This window comes from Centrocercus urophasianus, unplaced genomic scaffold (genome assembly GCF_019232065.1).
Source record: "Centrocercus urophasianus isolate 14NV4802_14NV808 unplaced genomic scaffold, USGS_Curo_1.0 seq_25, whole genome shotgun sequence".
Classification (NCBI taxonomy): Eukaryota; Metazoa; Chordata; class Aves; order Galliformes; family Phasianidae; genus Centrocercus; species Centrocercus urophasianus.
The window spans coordinates 9,798,627-9,820,681 of NW_024884811.1; the positions used below are offsets into that span (position 1 = coordinate 9,798,627).

A 22,055-nucleotide genomic window follows, 5' to 3' on the forward strand; every position below is an offset into this window, starting at 1 on the left:
GCAGGATCAGCAGAAGTACTGCTTCAAAGCTCTGCATGGACACATCAAGTCAAGCCTGGAAGGGCCATAACTACATCCCTGGGGATATGTGCTGCCCTGTGGGACTTGATTCAGTGGTGAGCTGACCTGGCTCAGCCAGAGAATAGTGAGCTGCTACTTCCAATTTGAGCTCCGCAGGCAAAGCAGATACATCATTTTATATTTTATAGAATATCACCTCAGTATCGAGCTGTCCTCACCCAACCTGCTTTGTATCTCACTCCATAAATATTACCTCCTAAATCACTGGTGGTGATATTGCCACTTGTGATTTAAGCAACAAATGCTAATACCACTCAGAGCTGTTATATCGCTCCTTCAGATGAAACCATATTTATATTCAGGAGGAAAGTGCTGCAAAGTCCATATGCATGTTTATGCCAAAATCATTACATAGGAAAGGGAAGAAGCACCCTATAAGGACATTATTTTCACTGTCCTCAGTAACAGAAAACATGATATCCAAACCATTGAGTCTGAAGCTTCTTTGTGCTGCTCTTAAGAATGGTGCCAGAGAAGCAAAATGCCTGCTAGAAGCAGCAGCTGCAGCTAAAATGGTACAACACAGCCCAGAAACTGAGACCCAAAATGCAACAAAAGAACCAGTTATAACAGCTGCAAAACCAAAGCCAAGCAGTGGGGCATGACAGCCTCTCTAGCTCACAGAAGTCATGTCATACCAGTTGTGCTCCAATATTGCACAAGTGAAATTGGTCATGAAACCTGATGACCACAACTCTGTTGTCATTCCCCAATTAAAATGTTCCCAGTTCCCTTACCCCAGTAATAAAACGTATTTGCAAACTGAACTTGCATTGCAATCTGCTTTGCTCAGCACAGATTGTGCTGCAGCATTTTCCACCAGCCTATATGCAGTAGTGCTAGCTTCACTCCAACAGCAAGTCTTATCTCCTGATCCTAAAAGCAGATACCCAAGCCTAGTTATCCGAGCTCCTTGCACCATCACAGACATCAACAAAACTCTTTTCCAGCTACATTTCTGACCTGGAGACAAAGCTGAATTTGAACCCAGATCCACTTGGTATGCATCTTGTGTAGGATGTAAGCCTGCATGTCAGCACAGCTAAAAAAGGACTGGTGAGAGAACCACCACCACATCCATTCCCCAACACAAGAAAGATGTGGAATTGTTGGAGCAAGTCCAGAAGATGTCCGCAAAGATTATCAGAGGGCTGAAGCACCTCTCTTGTGAAGAAATGGTGACAGAGTTGGGCTTGTTCAGCTTTGAGAAGAGATGGTTCCAGGGAGACCTCATTGCAGCCTTCCAGTACTTAAAGGGAGTTTATCTGATCTAATAGTGGTAGGAGGAGGGGGAATGGCTTTATGCTAAAACAAGTCAGAAAAATTAGGTTAGATGTTAGGAAGAAATTCTTTACTCAGAGGGCAGTGAGGTACTGGCACAGGCTGCCCAGAAAAGCTGAGGATGCCCCATCCTTGAAGTCATTCAAGGCCAAGTTGGGTGGGGCCCTGGTCAGCCTGATCTGGTGGAGGGTAGCATGCCCATGGCAGTGGGGATGGAACTGGGTGATCTTAAAGTCCATTCCAACTTAAGCCGCTTTATGATTCTATGATTCATACTACATCTGTGCAAGGTCCAATTCCTGAATCAATGCAATGTGAATGGGCTGGGTGCATTTCCTCTGCTCCTGAAATACTAGTATGAGGCTGCAAGGATTTGTGGGCATCGTGAACGTGAGTTTTCATTAATCTATTCTTTTATAATATTCAAGATTTCAGATATGACTGAGAAAATGTAATAGATGCTGATGGCTCCGTGCATGTTCAGATTTACTCCCTGATTTGGCACACAAAGGTCAGTGTAAAAAGAGAATTTCTTTTTGGCGGGAAAAAAAAAAAAAAAAGGAACAAAGAAACAGCAAAAACAAAAACACGGAGTATGAATTGCCCAAGTCTTTGCCTCTTTCATCTTCGCTTTCTTTTCTGGCTAGACTGTAAAATCCTGAAGGTTGCATGTCTCATTCTGTGTTTCTACAGTGCCTAGCAAAATAGAGCTGAGGCTCTCATATCCTATCTCATCTCCTATCATAAGAGTAACACAAAAATCTTCTGTCTGGTGTCTGAAGTTCTCCTCCAACACACTTTTTTTTTTTTTTGGTAGCAAAGAAATAGAAAAAAAATTCTGCCTGCAACCAGGTAATGAAGGGTGGAAGTTCTGAGTTCTCATTTGAAGTAATCCGAAAGTGGAAGAAATTGTGTAAGTTGTCCCTTTGTCTCCAAGAGTCCTCTAGGGCAATAGAATCTAGATAAAATGCTTTGTTTTTCTTATTGCAAAACTTCCTCTGGTTCCAGATGGCTAACTGGCCCTGTCAGCAGAAGCATAGATGTACACGTAGTCTGTTGGTTTCTGGAGAAAATGATCTCTCTAATGAAATCAAAAGAGATTCATTCAAAATGATAGAGAATGGAAAAAGATGAAAGATGCTAAATAAGCTTTAATAGGATATGCACAGAATTTGACTTCTTGTCATCAAAATAGAAGATATCTGGTCTGAAAGAGTCACAAAATAATTCTGAAAATTATCATCAGACCTGATGGAGACAGAAAGGTAAAATTCAGCCAAGCAGGCAAATCTGATCTTTACCCAAAAGTACATCTAACACATACTGGGAGCACTGCCCCTGTTTAATCAGACTATGCAAGCCAAATCCAGCTTAAAAGATTCCCTATCAATTTATTAAATTTGGCAGATGTCTCAACAAAGCACATTGCACCAAACTCTGAGTTACGTCATTGCCACTAGAATGAAAAATGTAATAGAATGGCACTGAAATTACTGAGGGAAGCATTTGTCATTTTATTTGTGAGAAGGAAATAGTTTTGCATTGCTCTCAAAGAGGGTAAATAACTAATCTGTCTCCACACTTCTACACACAATTTCTTATCATCCTGCTTTCAGCTGGGACAGAATTTCTTTTCTTCAAAGTGTCTGGCATGATCCTGTGTTCTGGTTTATGTTTTAGTATCCTTTCTATTACTTCTCTCTTCCTTCTCTTTCTTAGTAAAACTCAGCCTATGAGTTTTACCTTTTTTTCTTTTTTAAGTTTCTCTCCCCAAGCTATGGGCAAGGGAGGCCTGTGTGAAAAGCTGTGTGATGTTTAGCTGCTTGTCAGTTCAAACCACAACACTTACCTGCACACATCTTTCACATTATTTCTGTGACTTTAGAAGGGCAGACTCACATCTCAATAACATGATCAGCGCAGTTACGGAACTTGCTTAAGGTTTCCACTTACCACTAGTAGATCAAGGTATGAATATTGGCCTTCTGTGCTCGTTAGAAGTGCATCAAAAAGGACTGGCACAGTAACTGGTCTTGAAAATAGAGAAAAATAGAATAGTTGAATCACCACGTTTGAAAAAGATCTTCATTATTATCCAGACCAATTGTCCACCTATCAGCAATATTTCCCACTAAACTGTGTCCCTCAGTACAACGTTGGAAAGTTTCTTGAACACCTCCAGGGTTCCACCACCTCCGTGGACATTTGAAGCGGTGTACAAGGCAGCTGAATAATTAATGCAGGCACAAGAAGTATGTCAAGCCACATGTTTAACTCTATCAACAAAATAACTAATTAGACAATGCTCTTTTTTCTCAGAAAACATAGCTAAAGAAGAGTTGCCAATAATTAAAACTATTTTTTGCTTGTGGCACAGACCTCTTTCAAAATGTTGCAGCATATCAACATTTCAAGAGGGATCTTAAAAGTAAAGGAGAGACTGTTGTTTACAGCAGAGTTCAAATCAGAGCTGGAAGGAAATCTTTTAAACAGCAGTTTTTGTATAAATGGCCCTTAGCTATCTTAGAGCTATATTAGCTCTTTCAGCTTCCACATTCTTCCTAACTTCAGGCTTTTAGTGAGAAAGGCACCATAAGCCCAGATGAAAGCAACTCTGAATTCTTTATGGTAACTAAACATATTTTGTTCATATAAAATGCTTACTTCTCTCTCAAAAGACCATAACATATGCTCACAAAAACATAACCATTAGACAAATAAGTAGGATGTTGTTGTACAATGTTGTACAGTGCACATAACCATGACGTGCTAAAGATAATTTGAAACATTTCGTTAAAATAACAGGACCAAATTCTCAGAGTCCATGTCTAGATCTGTCTGGTGAAATGTGAATTTGTAGAGCTTCTCATCATCAACAGGATCCTACATTTACCTTCAAGACTGTAACATATCTTGACTGCAAAGTTTTCTTGAATATCTAAATAGTAACTACTGGGGAAAATGGCTCATTATTTTGACATATGTGTAATATTAAATTGTTTATTACCTAGTTAGTATCCACATTTTCTCACACATCAATAACTCATGATACACTGGGAATATTCAAAGAGCTCCAAAAAAATTCCATTACTGTGATTCAAGTAAAAAGTTGTACTTCGATGATGTTCATGGAGCAATGGTTGTTTCCACTTTGTCCATACAGGGAGTTAGGCCTCCAGCACTGGTTACCTGAATCTTTTTAAATGCCTGGATGTGTTAGTCTCCTGCCCACTGTTTCTGAACCTCACTACAAAAGCTTGTCTAGCTGAGTGTGAAACTTTATCGTGACACAGATAAGTGTATTAATCTAGCATTTTTAAAAAGTGCTACGTTTGAGGTCTCCAAATCTTAAAATTATGTTTCACAAAGAGATTTTTATTTTGTGTGCATGCTTTTTTAGTTACTTGATTATGCACAGTGAAGTTTTCTGTCACATTGTTTCGCTGCCTAAGTGTAATTTTCCTCCTGAAAGGAGAGAATGTATAAAATGTGTGTAAGAAGCATTTTCTGAATTATTGCTCAATATGTTCAGTGATGTGGCCTGAAATACATTATGACTTGAAGGAAGGAGAAGTTAGAGTATGTCAGAATGATTCTGATTTGATGTCTGGATTTATGACAGTGGCATGACTGAAAGTGTCAGAGCTCCATGAAGGTTATGATGAATTTAAGGGACTGAAATTTAGTTCTTGGTGATTTTGTCAAACACTTTACTGGAAAGAGATAGGACAAAATTTAGTATCTACTTCAAAATTCATGTTATAAGTTATTTCTTGCAGATGTAGTATTTAATAACTTAGCACTATTGCAATTAAAAAAAAATTTTAAAAGTAACATATTTACACATTCTTCCAAAATTCAAGCTAACAGGCTTGCAAGTAACCACAGAGATGCTAGTAGAGATGCCTGTACCTCATCCACAAAAAATGAGGAAAATATCCACAACATCTTCTGAACTAGCAAAATTCCAATTCACAGCACCTTCTCACTGGAGTTAGCAGGGCAAGACAAAAATACACCAAAGTTAGCAAAAATATTTCAGCTCCCAGTGGACAAAAGAAAAATCAGACCTTGTATGTACACAAAGCAACAAGCAGTGACCTGTGTTTCCTGTCTCACCCCTATTTGGACTGTTCACAGAAGAGGTAACTTTGCTATGACTTTTGATATTCCAGCCTGCAGTCATCAGCTAGAGAACTGTGTGTTAAGAGAGATGGCTGGCTGAAGGATATGTGCAGCTGGGTGGAGAGAAGCAAAACAAGGTAAGATCATACAAGCTGAGAATGTGTTTATCACTTCATATGTAATGCCCAGGTGCTTAAAGAAAATAAATAATGACAGTCCCTGAAAATCTTGCATTAGCCATACAATTGTCAACTCTGATTATTTTATCAAGTAAAACGTATGTGTTTCATCACAATCACACCTTCATGCAGGCCTCAAATAGCGGATATGTAATCCGCAATTTATTATCTCTGGGTTAGTAACTCAGGGACTTGTAAAACAGGAAATAATTAATCTAATAGTAGATTATGATAAATTATTTTTGCAGTGTGGCACAGAATGGTTGTTACTTCAGAGTAGAATACAGCTCAGTAGGATAGGGAAGCTACAATAAGATGTCTGTTACATAATCCTGCATCTTTTTTTTTTATACTGAAAGATGTGATTAAACAAGAGATCTTTCATTTTTATATTGAATGAACTGAAGCAAATAAGCAGATGGGAGATGGGAGGAAAACATAATAGACTCAGATACTGCTACATACTACCAGTATAGGAATATTCTCTAACAAAATAAAACAATGAACTCCAGCTTAATTCTGTTAATGAGCACTGTAATGGGGAAAAATGCTGTTGAATTGCATCGTGAAGATGTAAAATTGACGTATGTATTGAATGTACACTATGGTATGAAAGCAGAGGGACAGATTTTATTCCAGATTTGCATAAACATTCCCTGGGAGATTGAATCTGACAATGCCAAATCCATTTGCCATGACAGAGTTATGAGAATGGGGGAGTAAAGCACAGACTTTGCTGGTGAAACCATCACAGCCTCAACTGGAAAGAGAGTTGGAGCCTATGGAAAGGGAACAATGCATTCCTTCCAAAAGGAAGGTGGGGCAGGCTTCTCCCTTTTTTACAGAGCCGCATGTTTTCACACCCAGAGATGATGTTTATGCTGGGCTTCAATGGCAGATTTTCAATTTGCTTTTTGGGGAATGTCTCAGGAATGGGAAAGGGCCCTTATTATGGTAATAGCTATGCTGGAGGTACACCTCCAAAGGGATCTGCATGCATGAAAATCCAGAAATTTGGCAAGGGTTTTGGGCAGAGTAACTGCAGCACTGAGAAAGGTGATAGCTTAAAAGGAAATAGCAATCTGATGTGTAATCAGGCTGGGATCCTTTATTTTTACCCACAAAAGAACCAATCACTGTTATCAGAACTGACCACAGCACGCTTTTTCAGCAGCAGCAGCAGCAGCATTAATAAATAAAATAGACTGCCATCTTCCTGTTTTTAAACTGGATTTCCCTAAATGTATCTTTTCACTAACATCTTGCCCTCTTTCTACAGATTTTAATACAATCCCTTCACAGTACTTATTCTTTCACAATTTTCATATGAAAGTTATCATCAAAAGAGGAATGAAGAGCAGAGGAAAATAACTGAAAAGAGAATGGCCTGATTCTTGTACAATAGAAGAGCTGTGTTAACTTGCCGGAAATTCCATTTTCTTCTCTTTCTCTCAAAACCATGTACAAATTAGACATTTACATGATAGATGAGTATGTTCCTTTCTTAGGGAAAGTATTCCACTGGAACTCAGGGCTCGGATAAGTTCCATGTAATGTGGCCGTTGCCGAGGAAACTACTTGTTCTTAATTGAATAGTAGAGAAAATATTTGTGTAACTTATTGGCACATAAATTAAGGTTGCCCTTGAGCAGCCTTAAACTCACACAACCTTCTTTTTTAACCAAATTGTCCTAGTTTCTTCAATTTTCTTTTAATGCACAAACATCACTGAAGAGTTACAGGATGCCAAGGGCCTCTTCTCCAGCCCAAACCACAGTTAAAGTAGCATGGTTACTTAACTTCAGCATCTGAAAGAGAGTAAGCTTGATTATTACATAGAAGATGAGGATGTAATGTCAGAAAAGTACAAGCTAAGCAGGGAAAAGGTAATAAAATAAACTGCCACTGATAAGACTCCTCCCAAAGAGAATGTCACATCTCCAGCCATAGTGGTGTCAATAACCTCAGTTCGTCTACAGCAATGTAGCTCCTCTGAAGTCAATAGACTCATGCTGATTTACATCTGCTGAGCCTTTTATTTGTGATGGTTGTTTTTTTTTTTTTTGTCTTCCCTGTGTCACCAGTTCTTACTATTTATTCAAATTAGTATCGGTTTCTGAAGGACAAAAGAAGTGGTTTTCTAAAACAAGGATTGTCTTTCATGCAAAGCCCAAAAGAACATAAAATCCCACGACAGGCTTGTTGAGTTAAACAGTCCTCTGTTGCTGCTGATGAACTGGAGCCAGAGACTTTGCACAGATACTGAGCAGGGGAAGAAATCTGACCTGTGTGAACCAGATCACCTTAACTTTCCTTTTCCCATGTGCCTCCTTCCCTGGATGCTATTGGAAAAAGTAAGGGCATCATGAACTCATCCTGACAGATGTGGAAAGTGCATGTTCAATTGAGTATTCTTCAGGTGATTAAGAATTCTTCAGGTGTTAAGAATTCGCTTACCATCTTGCTCCTTAACAAGAGCGGTCAGTAGGGAGATCTCTGACAACCTAATAATAAATTCTACTGTTCCAAAAAGAATGTGGTTTTCTTCATTTATTTTTCTTTCTCATACACAGGATGCTGATCAACTTTCATCTATAATATTTCAAAATTGTAACATTCATTTAATTCAAGTTTATCTGGAGTTTATTTCCTCAATAAGGAGGCAATAAAATGAGAGTGATTAAGCTGTGAAATTTTTAAGGAACCAGGCAATACTACAAAGCATTAAACTAAACTATTTCTCTCTCTCTAGGTAAATTATGTTCTCTTCACTCATGGTCCTACTATTTTGAAGTGCAGGAATGGTTCTTCCATTTGTCAGGTCCTGCATGACAATCAGATTCTATCATTATCCTGGGCCACAGGATCCCTAGGACACAGCTGTTATATTAGATGCCTGAAAAAATAATAGGCCACTGTAATACTTCCCATGTAGACCCTTGCCACTAATTGATTTCATTTTGCTAATGAAATATGGCTTTTAAAGTTAAAATAAAAAGCAGATTCTTATTCAAGTGATTTCTCTTTCTTCTAACAATGTGGGAGGATGGTGGGTAGCGTGATATCCTTTCAGTCAACAGTGAGTATATTCAGATATAGTGAATATATTCAGGCAGCTAAGGATAAATGTTGGTTAATTCAAGGTTCTGTGCTTGACAGATAAATCCTCTGAATAAAGATGTGGCAAGATACTACGAGACCAAGGTAGGGAGCCCAAACAGCATCATATAGGTGACCCTGTCATTTAAGCTGAACTTGTACTGATAATGGTCCTTAACAAGCTGTCAGTCCTAAAGGAGAGCCTTTTGTGCCTTCTCCCTGATGCTTTTGTATTCGCTTACTCGATGGCCACAAATCAGCTCTAGCTGAGTTGCGGTCAATCCTAGGGCAGCTTGGGAAAGATGATGCTTCTTTCTCCTTGTATTCCTTGTGCTTTTGCTTTTTCCCCCTTTCTTTGCCTTTCACTGATGCACAAATCATAAAAATTGCAGGCTGGGGGTCAAGCTGCATAAAACAAGCAGACATAGGTTTCTTCTTTGTTTCAATGCAAAGCATGGATGGGAGGAGGGAAACTGCTGTTTCACTGAGATAATTGCCATTAGAGTAGAAAATCCAGAAGCATCCCAAGATAACAGAAAACACATTGCCAGAAAGTGTTTTTCAGTCACTAGGAAATCCAGATGGGTTTCTTAATACCTGCTGAAGAATAGTAGCAAACTATTCACTAAATAATTAAGTTTTCCTCCACTTTTCCCTCCTTTCGTGTTTAATGAAAAAAATAAATACCATGCTGAGGACCAGAAAGGAATCTGCAGTATTGGAAAAGCTACCACAAAGCCCAGTACTCCCAAAACCTCATGGCCAGCTGGTAAATGAAGGGTGGATATCTTGGCCTTCCTCCATCATTCATTCATGTCTGCTGGTGAAGCTGCTCCTGGATCCAAACAACAAATGTGTAGAGTGAGAAGTGTAAAGCCTTCCTGGAATAAGGATGCTGGTACCAGCTGTGCTTTCAGATCTATGTTCTATTTATTCAAGGCGCAGTGACACAGAGTGTGTTTCTCTGTTCTGCATATGAACCTTGATCTGAGGCTCATCTCAAGACTGGACTTGTTCACTGTCTATGATCCATCCCTTCACACATCATATATAAAAGGACATCATGCTGTAACCACCAGCAGGCTGTGGAGAGGGCTCGTCTCATAGGCTCAAAACTGCCTGTTAATACAATGTAGGGGGGGAGTCAAGCACAGGGCAGCACAATCTGCTTTGATCCCTGTCTGTAGACAGGCTGTAGGTAGCACTGTGGGTAGATGGCATGGAAATTACAGACTGCAGGATCATTAGCATGGTGATCTCTTTCACTTGTATATGCTTATAGCATATACAAGTCCTGTGCCACCCAATTCTGACCTCAGAGCAAAGCTGCAACTCTGCAGCATCGCCACCATGGTGGCACACAACAGCAAGGGTCTGACTTCTGCTCAGCCTACATAGTCTCACTTGTTGAAAAGCTTTGGGATACCTTCAGATTGCCTTGAGTGGAACTGAGTCATAGACTGTGGTGGTAACTGCAGTACTGGTTTACTCAGTGACAGCTCTCTTGACATTTCACTCGTCTAAAATCCCAGCTGTAGAGAAGATTGAAGACTTCAGCAGCTGGTACTTATTTTGAGAGGAGGAGAGAAAACAATCCTTTTCTTGAAGGGTTCTTACCCAACGTTTTTGTAGACACCACATGCCTGCTCCCTTAATGACAGGGTAGAGGGACATGGAGATCTCTAAAATACAGCTGAGTTTGAGCTGGAATTCGAATGTTTTTTTGTTAGTTATCAGTATTTTTGTATTCTCTGTCACCTCTGATGTAATGATCAAGAAAAAAAAAGTAAAACATCATCTGAACACCAAAACAGAGGAAGGTGGACTTGCAGATTAAACACATGTGGCTTTCTCTGCACTGTCTATACAGCATCTTCTGTCCTCGATCCTGTTTTCATTTTTTTTGCCAGCTTTAGCAAAACATTTTCAGTCTGTCTTAATATGTTTTATTTAATATTGCCATGGAGGTAATAATCCACACCTACATTTCAGCATTGTGAGAAATGTTTAGCTTGCACAAAGAGCTTTGACATGTTAGATGAAAGAACAGTTAGAAATGAAAAGTGTTTTATTACCATTGTTCTTAGTTTATTTGAAAAGCAAATCTGTTAAAGCTCTGCAAAACAAACACCACCCCACGCTGAGGGGCAGCAAGGCTCAAATCAAACCATTTGCCTCTACATGTTTTGGAAACTGAACATACTACAAAGATCCAAATTCCACCTTTGGTTACTCATAAGGCTGGTAAAGTGATGAAGGACTGCTTTTGCCTTGCTTGTTTTATATGTAGCTTTTTACAAGATCAGGATTGTTCTCTTTTCAGAACAATTTTTCTATGTTATATCTTACGATTCTTGAAAAGAATAAAGCATTGATCTACTTGTGTAATAGCATATCCAAAATAAAGAGCAGCTTTCTCATTGACTTCGGTATGTCCAGCAATATCTGGTCTTAGTTCAGTTTCTTGAGCCACACCTTATGTTCTCTTTAAAGATGTGTGGGGAAGAGTTGTTTCCCTCAATTCTATATCTAGTTCCTCTGTTGGTTTTACATAAAAACCAGTTGCATCTTTTTTATTTTGATATAACATCTAATAGGTTGAAGAAAACTTGTTTGACTATGTATTGATCTTAACGGGTCATAATTTGGATTAGCCCATGGTCATCCATGCAGTCATACTTTTAGCAGCTCCTATGTGGTGGGAGTGTGAGGTTGATTCTGCAGGCAGCCTGCCTAGGCTCAGAAACTGAGGCAGTGCTCTGTCTGGAGAGGGAAAAAAAACACGGAAGGATGAGAACTACTAGTCTGCAATTTAAAAAAGTGTCCATCTGTTGCTATTCACACACACCGCTATCTAATGAAATCAGAGCAATAGTTCTACTGATTTATCTATCATTAAGGCACTGGAGATCTATTACAGCCAAGGAATAAAGAGACAAACAAGTCCATCCTTCTAAATGCTGAACTGGATACTTCAATCTGTTATCTGTTTTTGGCTTTTGCATCTTGATGAGTGTGATCTATTTACTAATGGAGTTAAACAGAAGCTGAATTAGGTCCCTTAAATCAGGTTGGCTACTGTGGCTATTTACATCCCATTACAATATTAGTATTCACAGTCTCTATACTTCAGTTTCCAAATTCAGTTTGAAAATATTTTGAACCAAAAGAGGGAAGTGTATCATGTACAGATCATTCATACACAGAAAGTATGCGTCCTGAGCAATTCAGATTAATTTTCTTTTCACAGGATAGATCATACTCAGGAGTAAATGCAGGAATTGTGCCTTAGCAGTAAGTTAACCCGATGTCTCTCAAAACAGATATTAAGTCTCATTTTGCTGATAACAATGTGCAAAATGGCCTATAGACAGCAAAGATTTTACTGTTGAGATGCTGGCCTTTGACTTACATTGCAAAGAAAAAACTGGTTTTGGTTTGCTTTGGCTTTTGATTTATTCATTATTCTCGGGTATGCCTGGAGAGCCATTACTAAAAGGTATTCTTTCAAAAGCAGGTTTGGGCAGGAATTTAAAGACTAACTGACAAGAGTTTGAAAGTGGGACCTTTATCAGTACTGCAGGTAATACCACTCTGAGCAAATTACATCAGAAAATTTGCCAAGGCCGCAGAGTACTCAGGTCATCTGTAGGAGCTGTTTGAAGCTCTGTTTATTCAATTAAAAAGTTCAGACTGCCCTCTTCGTATATTGAAGCCTAATGAAAAGACTAGTAAAAACAGATTTGCTGATTATAGATAGCCACAGGTGGTTTGCAGTAGCAGAAAGCATCTTGGAAAACTGACAGGCTTACAGTTTTTGCTTTTCAGAGTATTTTAGAGTGATGTTGCCCTTTCGTGCATTCATCATGCGCTTACATAAAACTAATCACAGGACAGTTGGAACAACCACTCTTTAACACCTTCCTGTATCAAACCCTATTCAAGTTTGACTTGTCAAATCTTTTTTATTGCACAAGATGACTTTCGGCTTGCTACTTTCAGATTCAGCAGCTACTGTCTATGATGATCAAATGGTCTTCATACAGGGTTTTAAAAGCCAGGCTTGGAATAGGGTCTAGGATAAATATGCTGGTCTACCAATTTCCACCAGACAAGAATGTGTAAGAGATTAAATCAACAGAAATAGTTTTTAGTTAATAAATTCTGGAAGCAATTAATGACTGTCACCAAATTAATCTCTGACGCAAAAGCTATCATAAAGAGGGTTTGCCACATCATTAAATGGACATCAGATGCTGCCAGGGAAAGAGTGAGAGAATGGCAACAGTGCCAGGGATTAGAGGTAGACAAGAACAGAGATTTCCCCCAGATATGGGAGTACGAACTTTTGTCTCCAAATCTGAATTGGTGAGAGAATTGGAGCCAAAAAAATGTTGGTTGTACCTCTTCAAGTTCCTTCAAGTCCTTCTGCTCAAATAGGCCTATCACCAACATGAGTTGAGGTCAATTACACCTTTGTCTAGCCTAGTCGTGAAAACCTTTAATGGCAGTGATTCAAAAACCTTCCTCAGTAACTCTCCTCTGTGCTGCAGCAACCTCCTATGATAAATCTTTTCTTAAGGTCTGCCTGAAAAGCACGTACTGTAGCTTTTTGTTGTCGTGTATTGTCATATCATCTACCACAACTAAGAAGAACTTGAATCCATAGTCCTAACAACTCCCTTTCAACAACATGTAGTCTTTTACGAGATCACCTCTTAAATTCTTTCACACCAAAATAAACAAGCCCAGTTCCCTTAGATCCTTTACTGCTGTGCAGTAACTTGCTGCCCCCACAACTTAGAGCCTTCCACTGGGCCTTCTCCTTTTTTTCTACATTCCCCAAAACCAAACTAAGTCATCCAGTTATGACCTCACCAGCATTGGGTAAAGGAGGAAAGCTGCTCTCCTCACTCTGCTGGCCAAATTAATTCTTTTGTAGCCCACCATGTGGCTTGCCTTATTCAAGGGAGCAGAGCTGACTCTTATTCATCCTGACTTATTCACTGCAACTTCTGGGTCTGTTTCACCCTGGTGTTTTTCAGCCTGTCACTGCCCAGTCTGTGAAGATGCATCAGGTTAGTCTACCAAAAGCAGGACCAATGGGGGTTAATTAAAGCTGGTCCTAATAACCCTCTGTAGATGTATTGGAAAATGGTTTTGATTAAATGTATTTAATCAAATGTATTTTATGCAAACAGAAAGTCTGTTTTATTATATCTCATCTCCCTTGTTGCACTGCACTTGTGATCCCATCCCACCAGCAGCTCCCAGGGGAGTGTGCTCTGCAACAGAAAAAAATGTGTGACAGAAGATCCTATGCTCTAAAGGCAAAGAGTAACACAAGAATAATTTTCCAAGATAAATAGTTCAGTATCAGCCACAAAACGGAGAGGTTCACATTTCTCAAAAAAAAAAAAAAAATAAGAGAGAGAAAAACTAAAAAAGAGAGGGACAGAGAGTATCAAAGTGTTTCCAAAGTTAGTACTTTTTATTTTTCTTAACCCTAATTAAACCATCGTTGATTCTAAAAATTTCTCTAAAATTTTGCCAAGTTTTTGATGATGTATAGGGCAGGACATGATGGGACCCAAAATTGTCTGCAGTAGAAAGATTTAATGAGGCAAGTTCCAAGGTCCTTCCATCTACCAGCTCTTGCACAACATTATTTGTAACAGCACTGATACTAATCAAATACAGTACTGAACCATTTCTTTTATCATTCCTTATAAGGAAGTATAAAGTCATAAAGAGGCACAGTTCAATTAGCTGGAGCAGTTCTATTAACATACAAGAAAGAAAAAGAAAAGACAAAGGAAACCTAGAGTAATTGTCTTCAGACACTGATAATTTTCACATGGGTTTCATCAGCTCATGAAATAAATAGAGGCCTTTTTTCCAGAAAAGGGTCGTTACAAAAATTGTGGGCAGTTTTCATAGAATCAAAGAATTGTAGGGGTTGGAAGGGGCCTACAGAGATCATCGAGTCCAACCCCCTGCCAAAGCAGGTTCCCTACAGCAGGTCGCACAGGTCGGCATCCAGGCAGGTCTTGAACATCTCCAGAGAAGGAGACTCCACCACCTCCCTGGGCAGCCTGTTCCAGTGCTCCGTCACCTCACTGTAAAGAAGTTCTTGCGCACATTTGTGCAGAACTTCCTATGCTGCAGTTTCTGGCCATTTCCCCTTGTCCTGTCTCCACTCACCACTGAAAAGAGTCCGGCCTCGCCATTCTGCCCCCCACACCTTAGATATTCATAGACCTGGATCAGGTTCCCTCTCAGTCTTCTTTTCTCAAGGCTGAACAGACCCAGTTCACTCAGCCTTTCTTCATAGGAGAGATGCTCCAGGCCCTTCACCATCTTTGTGGCCCTCTGCTGGACTCTTTCCAAGAGATCCCTGTCTTTTTTGTACTGGGGAGCCCAGAACTGGACGCAGTACTCCAGATGAGGCCTTACCAGGGCAGAGCAGAGGGGGAGGATCACCTCCCTTGACCTGCTGGCCACGCTCTTTTTAATGCACCCCAGGATGCCATTGGCCCTCTTGGCCACAAGGGCACACTGCTGGCTCATGGCCAACCTGTCGTCCACCAGGACACCCAGGTCCCTCTCCGCAGAGCTCCCCTCCAGCAGCTCATCCCCCAGCCTGTACTGGTGCATGGAATTATTCCTCCCCAGATGCAAGACTCTACACTTTTCAGGCTCTCTAATAATTTTTCACAGATCAGAGACATGGACTTGCATTCATGAATGCAAGAAATGTGATAGCTTCAAAATTCATGGATATTTTCCATTAGTATTTACCCATGCATGTTGCTTTTACCTTTGGAGGAAGGTAGGGCAGAGAAAAAAAGAAAAACAAGAAAACAAATCAAAACATTAACTATGAATTGCTGACTAAGGAGTGTGATTGAGACAGCACTTGGAGAGAGTGGCAGGATTGATTTGAGTACAGGTTAGAGCTGCAGACACAATTAAATACTGTAGCCTGTTCCTGGAATGGAAATGTCAGAAGGGAGTGACTGAACATTTCTTGAACAAGCTGTGTGCTGTGTGTGTTGGATTGGAAAGTCAGTGCGCTGTGTACTCATTCATACAGCTTCTTTCTCTCTCTCTCTCTCTCTCTATCTATTCATACTCTCAAAAAGCAGAGAAACAAGGACAGCGGCAGAGTGTGTTCTATCTTGTCCTGAGCCTTTCCTAATGCATCATATACAGTAATTTCCATAGTCTCACTAAGAAACAGCAAAGACCATAAGTACATGCCTAACTTCTGTTTAACGCTCAAATTAGCAAGAAGTGGGAAGCTAGAGAGCTGGCACCAGGGGGCTCTGTCCTGTGGGGTGATGCCCTGATGCCATGCTCCATCTCCAAAGTACTTTGCAGGAAGAGTCTATCCTGTACTTCAGGACAACAAATGTCAAGTGCCCACTTGGGCTGTCTCTGGATATGGCACCAAGTTTCCTCTCTGCTTCAGTTACCCAACATGGTCCATGCCTCCTGTTCCAATGGAGCAGTGGGGTATGACACAGCACAGCAGCTCTGCGCTGCTCTTAAGAAGTGCTGCACTTTTCACAGTGTACAGTGTCCCCATTAGCAAGAAGAGTTTATAATCTGATTGTAAAGAATGTGAAGCACTTTTGGATTCTTCTGGATGAATGACAAATAAATGACAACAGGAAAGTTATTAACTGGCTGACATAACTGGCTCATTCAGGCTCCCAGATCTGCTCAGTATCTGTATGACCTCACCTCTGCTTGGGAGACAAAATTTTTACTTATTGGTTGGACAAATCTGAAAGAAAGAAAAAAAGAGAGAGAGAGAGAGAGAGAGAGAGAGCACTTTTTTTCTGGCCAGAGGAATGAGCAATGACAGCAGTCTGGGCAGGGCAGTCCACTGGTCAGCTTTGTCAGCTGGGGAGGTGACTTCAGTTGGACTCAGCAAAGGAAATATCTCCCTGGGACATGGCCTAGCAAATAGGACCTGCATCCATGTGTTTAACTCAGCCTTGTTTAGGAAAGGGAAGATGGGCAGGGCTATGGGGGATGTGGGGAAATATGAAAATGGATGGCTAAATGAAACGCAAGTTTTACCTTCCACCAAGGGCAGGTATGCCAAGCAAAGGATTGCTCAACACAAGGTGAATTGCAAGTGAAGATGGGATTGCAAGTGAAGCTGGGAGTAAGGGAGAACAGATATTCTGTTGAGTTTCCTAATTTACAGTTACAGCTGCACTATTGTGCTTTCGTTTCTTTTGACAGAGTGTTATGTCATGAGGCCTAGGAGATCACCAAAACAAACCATACACAAAGAGAAAACAACTGGCTGGGCTTTCTGTTAACAATCACCAACATGAAGACAACTCATTACACATGAGGACAGGGTGTTTCTTTTCAGCCTCACACCATGAGCACACAGAAGACAATTTCACTGTTAACAAGCACTGAGCATTGCTGTGGATCCTTCCTCACACGTAAGGGTTGGGAAAAGCCCACTGACACTTCCAAGGGAGACAAAAGCCTGGTGTGGCATACATGTCCAAGGTAGGGTCTTCTCCAGGCAGAGTTCTTCAGCTGTGCTACTGCCACAGAGCAGTGGAGACGCATAATGGTAGAGGTGATGCTGTGCCCATCAAGTCAGCCCATCTCATTTTGGCTTCTTATCCCAGATCCACTTTGCTCATACCCAAGATCAGTAAGGCTGATCCTGAGGTTTTCCCTCAGGAAAAACTGAGGTATTTAATCCTCCAGAGTCTTTCTGGGGTTGCCAGAGGAGACTTAAGCCAGGAAAAAAACAAGATAAAAATTTGGACTTTGATAAAAGGCACTTAGGCACCTCACTGTATTCATTTCAGAAGAATTAGGTACCTAAGCAGCTTTAGAAAGCTTGCACATACTCATCGAATGAGGAATTTTGTCATTTCAGATTATTACTGCATTCCTCTGTAGTCAGCAACAAATGCCAGTTTAGAAATAGGAAGTGATTGCTGAGAGGCAAGAGGAACAGGATGAGATTTCTGTTTATTTTACACAGGGAATTGGCAGTGGCTGTCTCTGCTGACTGCAGTGCTACTCACATTCCCACATTCTCAATCCCCCTCCAGCCTCAGGCATCCCCCTATCCCGTGCCACTGCTTAGGCCTTAAATGTTCACTAAATTTTTAGGTATCATTTAAATGTGAGAATTATCTTTTTAATATGCCATTACATATTCAGAAGTCTGATTAGATTTCTAGTAGAAAAACAAATTTTCCCTTTCTGTGACATAATTTTGAAAATATTGATGACTCCATTGTTAGTATTGACTTGCTAGTACAGATAAAATATAAAAACACCAAATTCCGATTAATTTCTCCTATGCTTCAGAATTCGTATGTCAACAAATGAGAGGAAACATGTCTCATATCTTTTCTTAAAGAGGGAATTTAATCAAAGAATCACAGAATCACGGAACCATAGAATCACAGAATCACAGAATCACAGAATCACAGAATGGTTTGGGTTGGGAAGAACTTTAATGACCATCTAGCCCCCCTTCTTTACTTTTAAAGCCACTTCCCCACTACCTGCCCTTCTAATGGACAGGTCGAATAATTTGTTCCCCAAAGCTAATGCCTGGCTTCTAATATTGGATCAAATACAGTACTGGATCATCTCCAGATTTAAAGATTTTTCCTTCCAGATCAATTTCTCTATTATTACAAAGTATACAGTACACCACTCAACTAGATATTTGCAGTTCTTCAAGAGTCTATAATGTGAACAATATTTGCTAGTTGTTCCCTAAATGGCCTCCTGGAATTTTGCCTGGGATTAAGTGTATTGGCTGATGTTGGGTCATCTGAGTTGTTGCCATTATTTTGTTCTGAAAAGTAAATGACTGAAGAAGGCATAATTATATTTGCATATACCCATTAAATTGAATGTGATTAGCTAAAAGCCAATACTATTTGACTACTTGCATAATTTTATAGGCATAATGTGCATTAGCAGTTCATTATTTGCTTTGCGATTTCTCAGCCTTGTTTAGTTTTGGAAGATTTAGCATATAACTCTTAAAATAAAAATATGCTGACTTCACTCTGACTTGAGAGGTCAATTATTGTTTGGACATCCTCCATGTTTGCTTAGAATAAGAATTAACAATCTCTGAATTTATACATGGCCTCACAGTAAAGAACAGAAGATGACATTTCAGGTTATCCAAACAAATATTATCTCTGTGACCTTGCTTCAAAAAGGAAGAAATTTTAAAAATTCTGAGCACTATTTTCTTTACCACTAACAGCAAACACCAATGTTAAGCTGTTAGACAAAAACTGCAGTCATATCTTGATAGAGTCCTGATGCAAGCCTCAAACCCTACAAAGTGTTGGCATTGTGATTACCAACACATGAAAACACTTTCACCTATTGTCACTCTCTCACTATGCCACACAGGATTCATGCTCTGAGGGACTGTAACTCCAGGAAATACTGCCTTCCTTTCTCCCCTTAATTGCAGACACATCTCCAAAAATTTCCACCCAGCTGTTAAAATGGGACACAGAATTGGACTTGGGTAACTTGCCATCATAAGTACCTCCTGAAACTCCCACAGAGTTGGTTATTCTACCATTTTGTGCACTGCTGCTTTGCAGAGGACTAAATGCCACTTAAGAATATATTTTGCCCATAATGTGTAGTACCTTGTAGTGACTGTCTTTAACTGAATTAAACTGAAATACTGAGCTGAGAGGTTCTCATACAGCTTCCTAGACTTGGAGAGTACTATAATAAGAAGAACTAGATGGTTTCAAATTCTGCTCCTAACTTGTCTGCTACTTATCTGCACTTTCTCTTAAGGGCAGCAACTTCAAAGATGAAGATTTTCCATTCTAATGGTTTGCCACATTTTGTGTCATAGATTAATAGAATCCCAGAACGGCTGAGATGAAAAGGGACCTCTGGACCATCTGATCCAAACCTTCCTCAAGCAGGGACACCCACAGCAGAGCACCCAGAACCACATCCAGGCAGCTTCTTAAGACGCTAACGAAGAGATTCCCAGGGTGGAAGCCTCCCTCCTTTTTAGAGTGGAAAAGCTCACAGAGGAATGCAAAGCTATCCAAGGGAGCAGGAAGAGGCTTAATTCATTGCTGTAAATCAGCACTCAGCCACCAGTGTGGCAGCAATGTGGTTGGTTCTTCCTGTGAATCTCTTCCTGTTTGAGAAACTGGACAATCTCTAACAACTACTGACTGCTGCATTTCTTTGGTCCTGTTTGATTTGGACCTCTAATTGTTGCTGTTTAGTTTTAAGTTCCCAGCAGACTGTGCCTGGGATTAATTCTCGTTAGGAATGGAAATATCATAGGCTTTTTGCAAATATGATTTCTGTTTTTTTGGGCACTTCTCATGACAAATGATTTCAAGTGACCTCTTCCTGGCTGCGTACTTCACACTGATGGATTCTCTCTTGCATTTCAGACTTGTGATATTCATGCCTCCTGAGTTGTTCTGCCATTGAGACAGAACAAGATGCCACAGTACAGAGATATCATCTTATCTGCACTGGTAGCTCTTTCCCACATGCATCAAATCCGGCCACATTTTTCATTTGTACCAAATGTCAACGTCCATTCCCTCACCAAACTGCAAACCACAACATTCCTTTTTTTTTTTTTTATTTAACTTTGCTCAACTTTCTCTCAGTGTTCATCCTTTTTTATATATTCCTGTAAGCAATGTTCATTGACTGTCAACATCAGACTGGGCCCCTTAAAGAATATTTTGTTGTTGCAAGGGGTCTATTGTCTCTTGGGTCCTGAGGAGATGCAAAGGCCAGTGTTTCTACATATCAGTACCTTTCATGAGTTCTACTTACACTTCTCATGAATAAGCCATTTGCTGAGAGACAACAACCTTTAATGGATTTCTAGCATCCTGTGCTGCTGTACAAAAGACAACATTTTTCAAAGGCCACTGGTAATTACATACCACAATTTGCCAGTCTGATAGGGAATGATTTCAAGTTCTCAAAGCCCACAAAGCATAACTGTTTCACACAGAGGAGTCCAAGCAACCAGAGGAGCAGTTCTGAATTTCCAGAGTGCAATTCCTATCCCCTGAATGAAAGAAGCCATTTGACAGCTGCAAGTCTGGTCTGCAGTAACTGCTCAGGTCTCCTCTGTAGTAGAGTGAGACCTCCAAATTCAGGTCATTGATAAAGGCCAACTAGAACATGGCTAAAATCTGGGGAGGTGTTATGTCAAAACCTGAATACATTAATTCAATCTCCCCTCATGTGACAGCTATGTTTCCCATGTTTCTCTGATTCCGTCTCTGTATGCCTCCTCTTCTTCCACTTTCCTTTTTTCATGTTTGTTCTGACACTTTCTGTTCCTCTTTCTTCCATGGTTGCCTTATGTCCTCTCTCTCAAAAAATGCCACTTTGGCTATTATGCTCTTTGCCACCAGAAAAGTATTAGATGACAAATATTAGATATCCGCTCCTGGCTGGCACTACTGGAGGTCCTCTACAGCTCATTTTCTCTGTACATAGCTGTACAGTTTTCTCACTATCAAAATACCCATGGGTTCTTCAAAGCCCACACTTGAAATATGACCTAGGAAAAAATGAGTAGAAAACTAGAATATAATGAGTTCTTTAACATTGCTGATGTTTTTACCTGAAAGAGACAAACTCTGTCAGTGAGCTTCCTCAATGAGAGCCCAGAAGAGACTCAAAACCACACAAATAATCTTGTAAAATAAAGTCAGCACATATTTTTCTTGTAGGAATGGAAGGGAAATTACATAAAACTTGTAGATTTGCACATCTGTGAGAGAAGAGAGGCAAAACCAAGACACTCCCATTTGACCCGAGCACTGTGTACAGATTGTTGATGCATTAATATTTTCACGTTAAAAAGAGTGACAGAGCTTTGAGAAGAATCTGGGTGCATGAACAAGTAGCACGAACTGGAGATTTGTTCATCCACTTGGACCTGCCTACTCCAAGGGATGTTGTGTCCACTCCAGGCTACATGGACTTTCCATTCTGTAACAGGTTTGGAAGATAGCTCTGGGTTGCTATATATCCGAATCATGGCCATCTGACTTGCTTCATGGACCCAAGGTAAGTGTGCACCACTTGGCTCTTCACCACTGCATGCAGCCATTGACAGGAGGGAACCCCACTGTATGAGCCCAGCAGAGGTTACCACAAAAATACAGGACTCGTGTTCTCTGTTGCCACAATTGTGCAACATAACATAGATGTCAAATCTCAGAGTGCATTTCCATTAGTAAG

General features: G+C 40.1%; 1 long non-coding RNA gene across 1 annotated transcript; it reads left to right on the forward strand.

Annotated features, from left to right (window-relative positions):
* Positions 1-1,669: 1,669 nt before the first annotated feature.
* Positions 1,670-20,170, forward strand: LOC122164080. Its single transcript, XR_006170124.1, has 3 exons — positions 1,670-1,752; positions 5,538-5,624; positions 19,669-20,170. It is a non-coding gene; the product is annotated as an uncharacterized LOC122164080 (long non-coding RNA).
* The last annotated feature ends 1,885 nt before the right edge of the window (positions 20,171-22,055 follow it).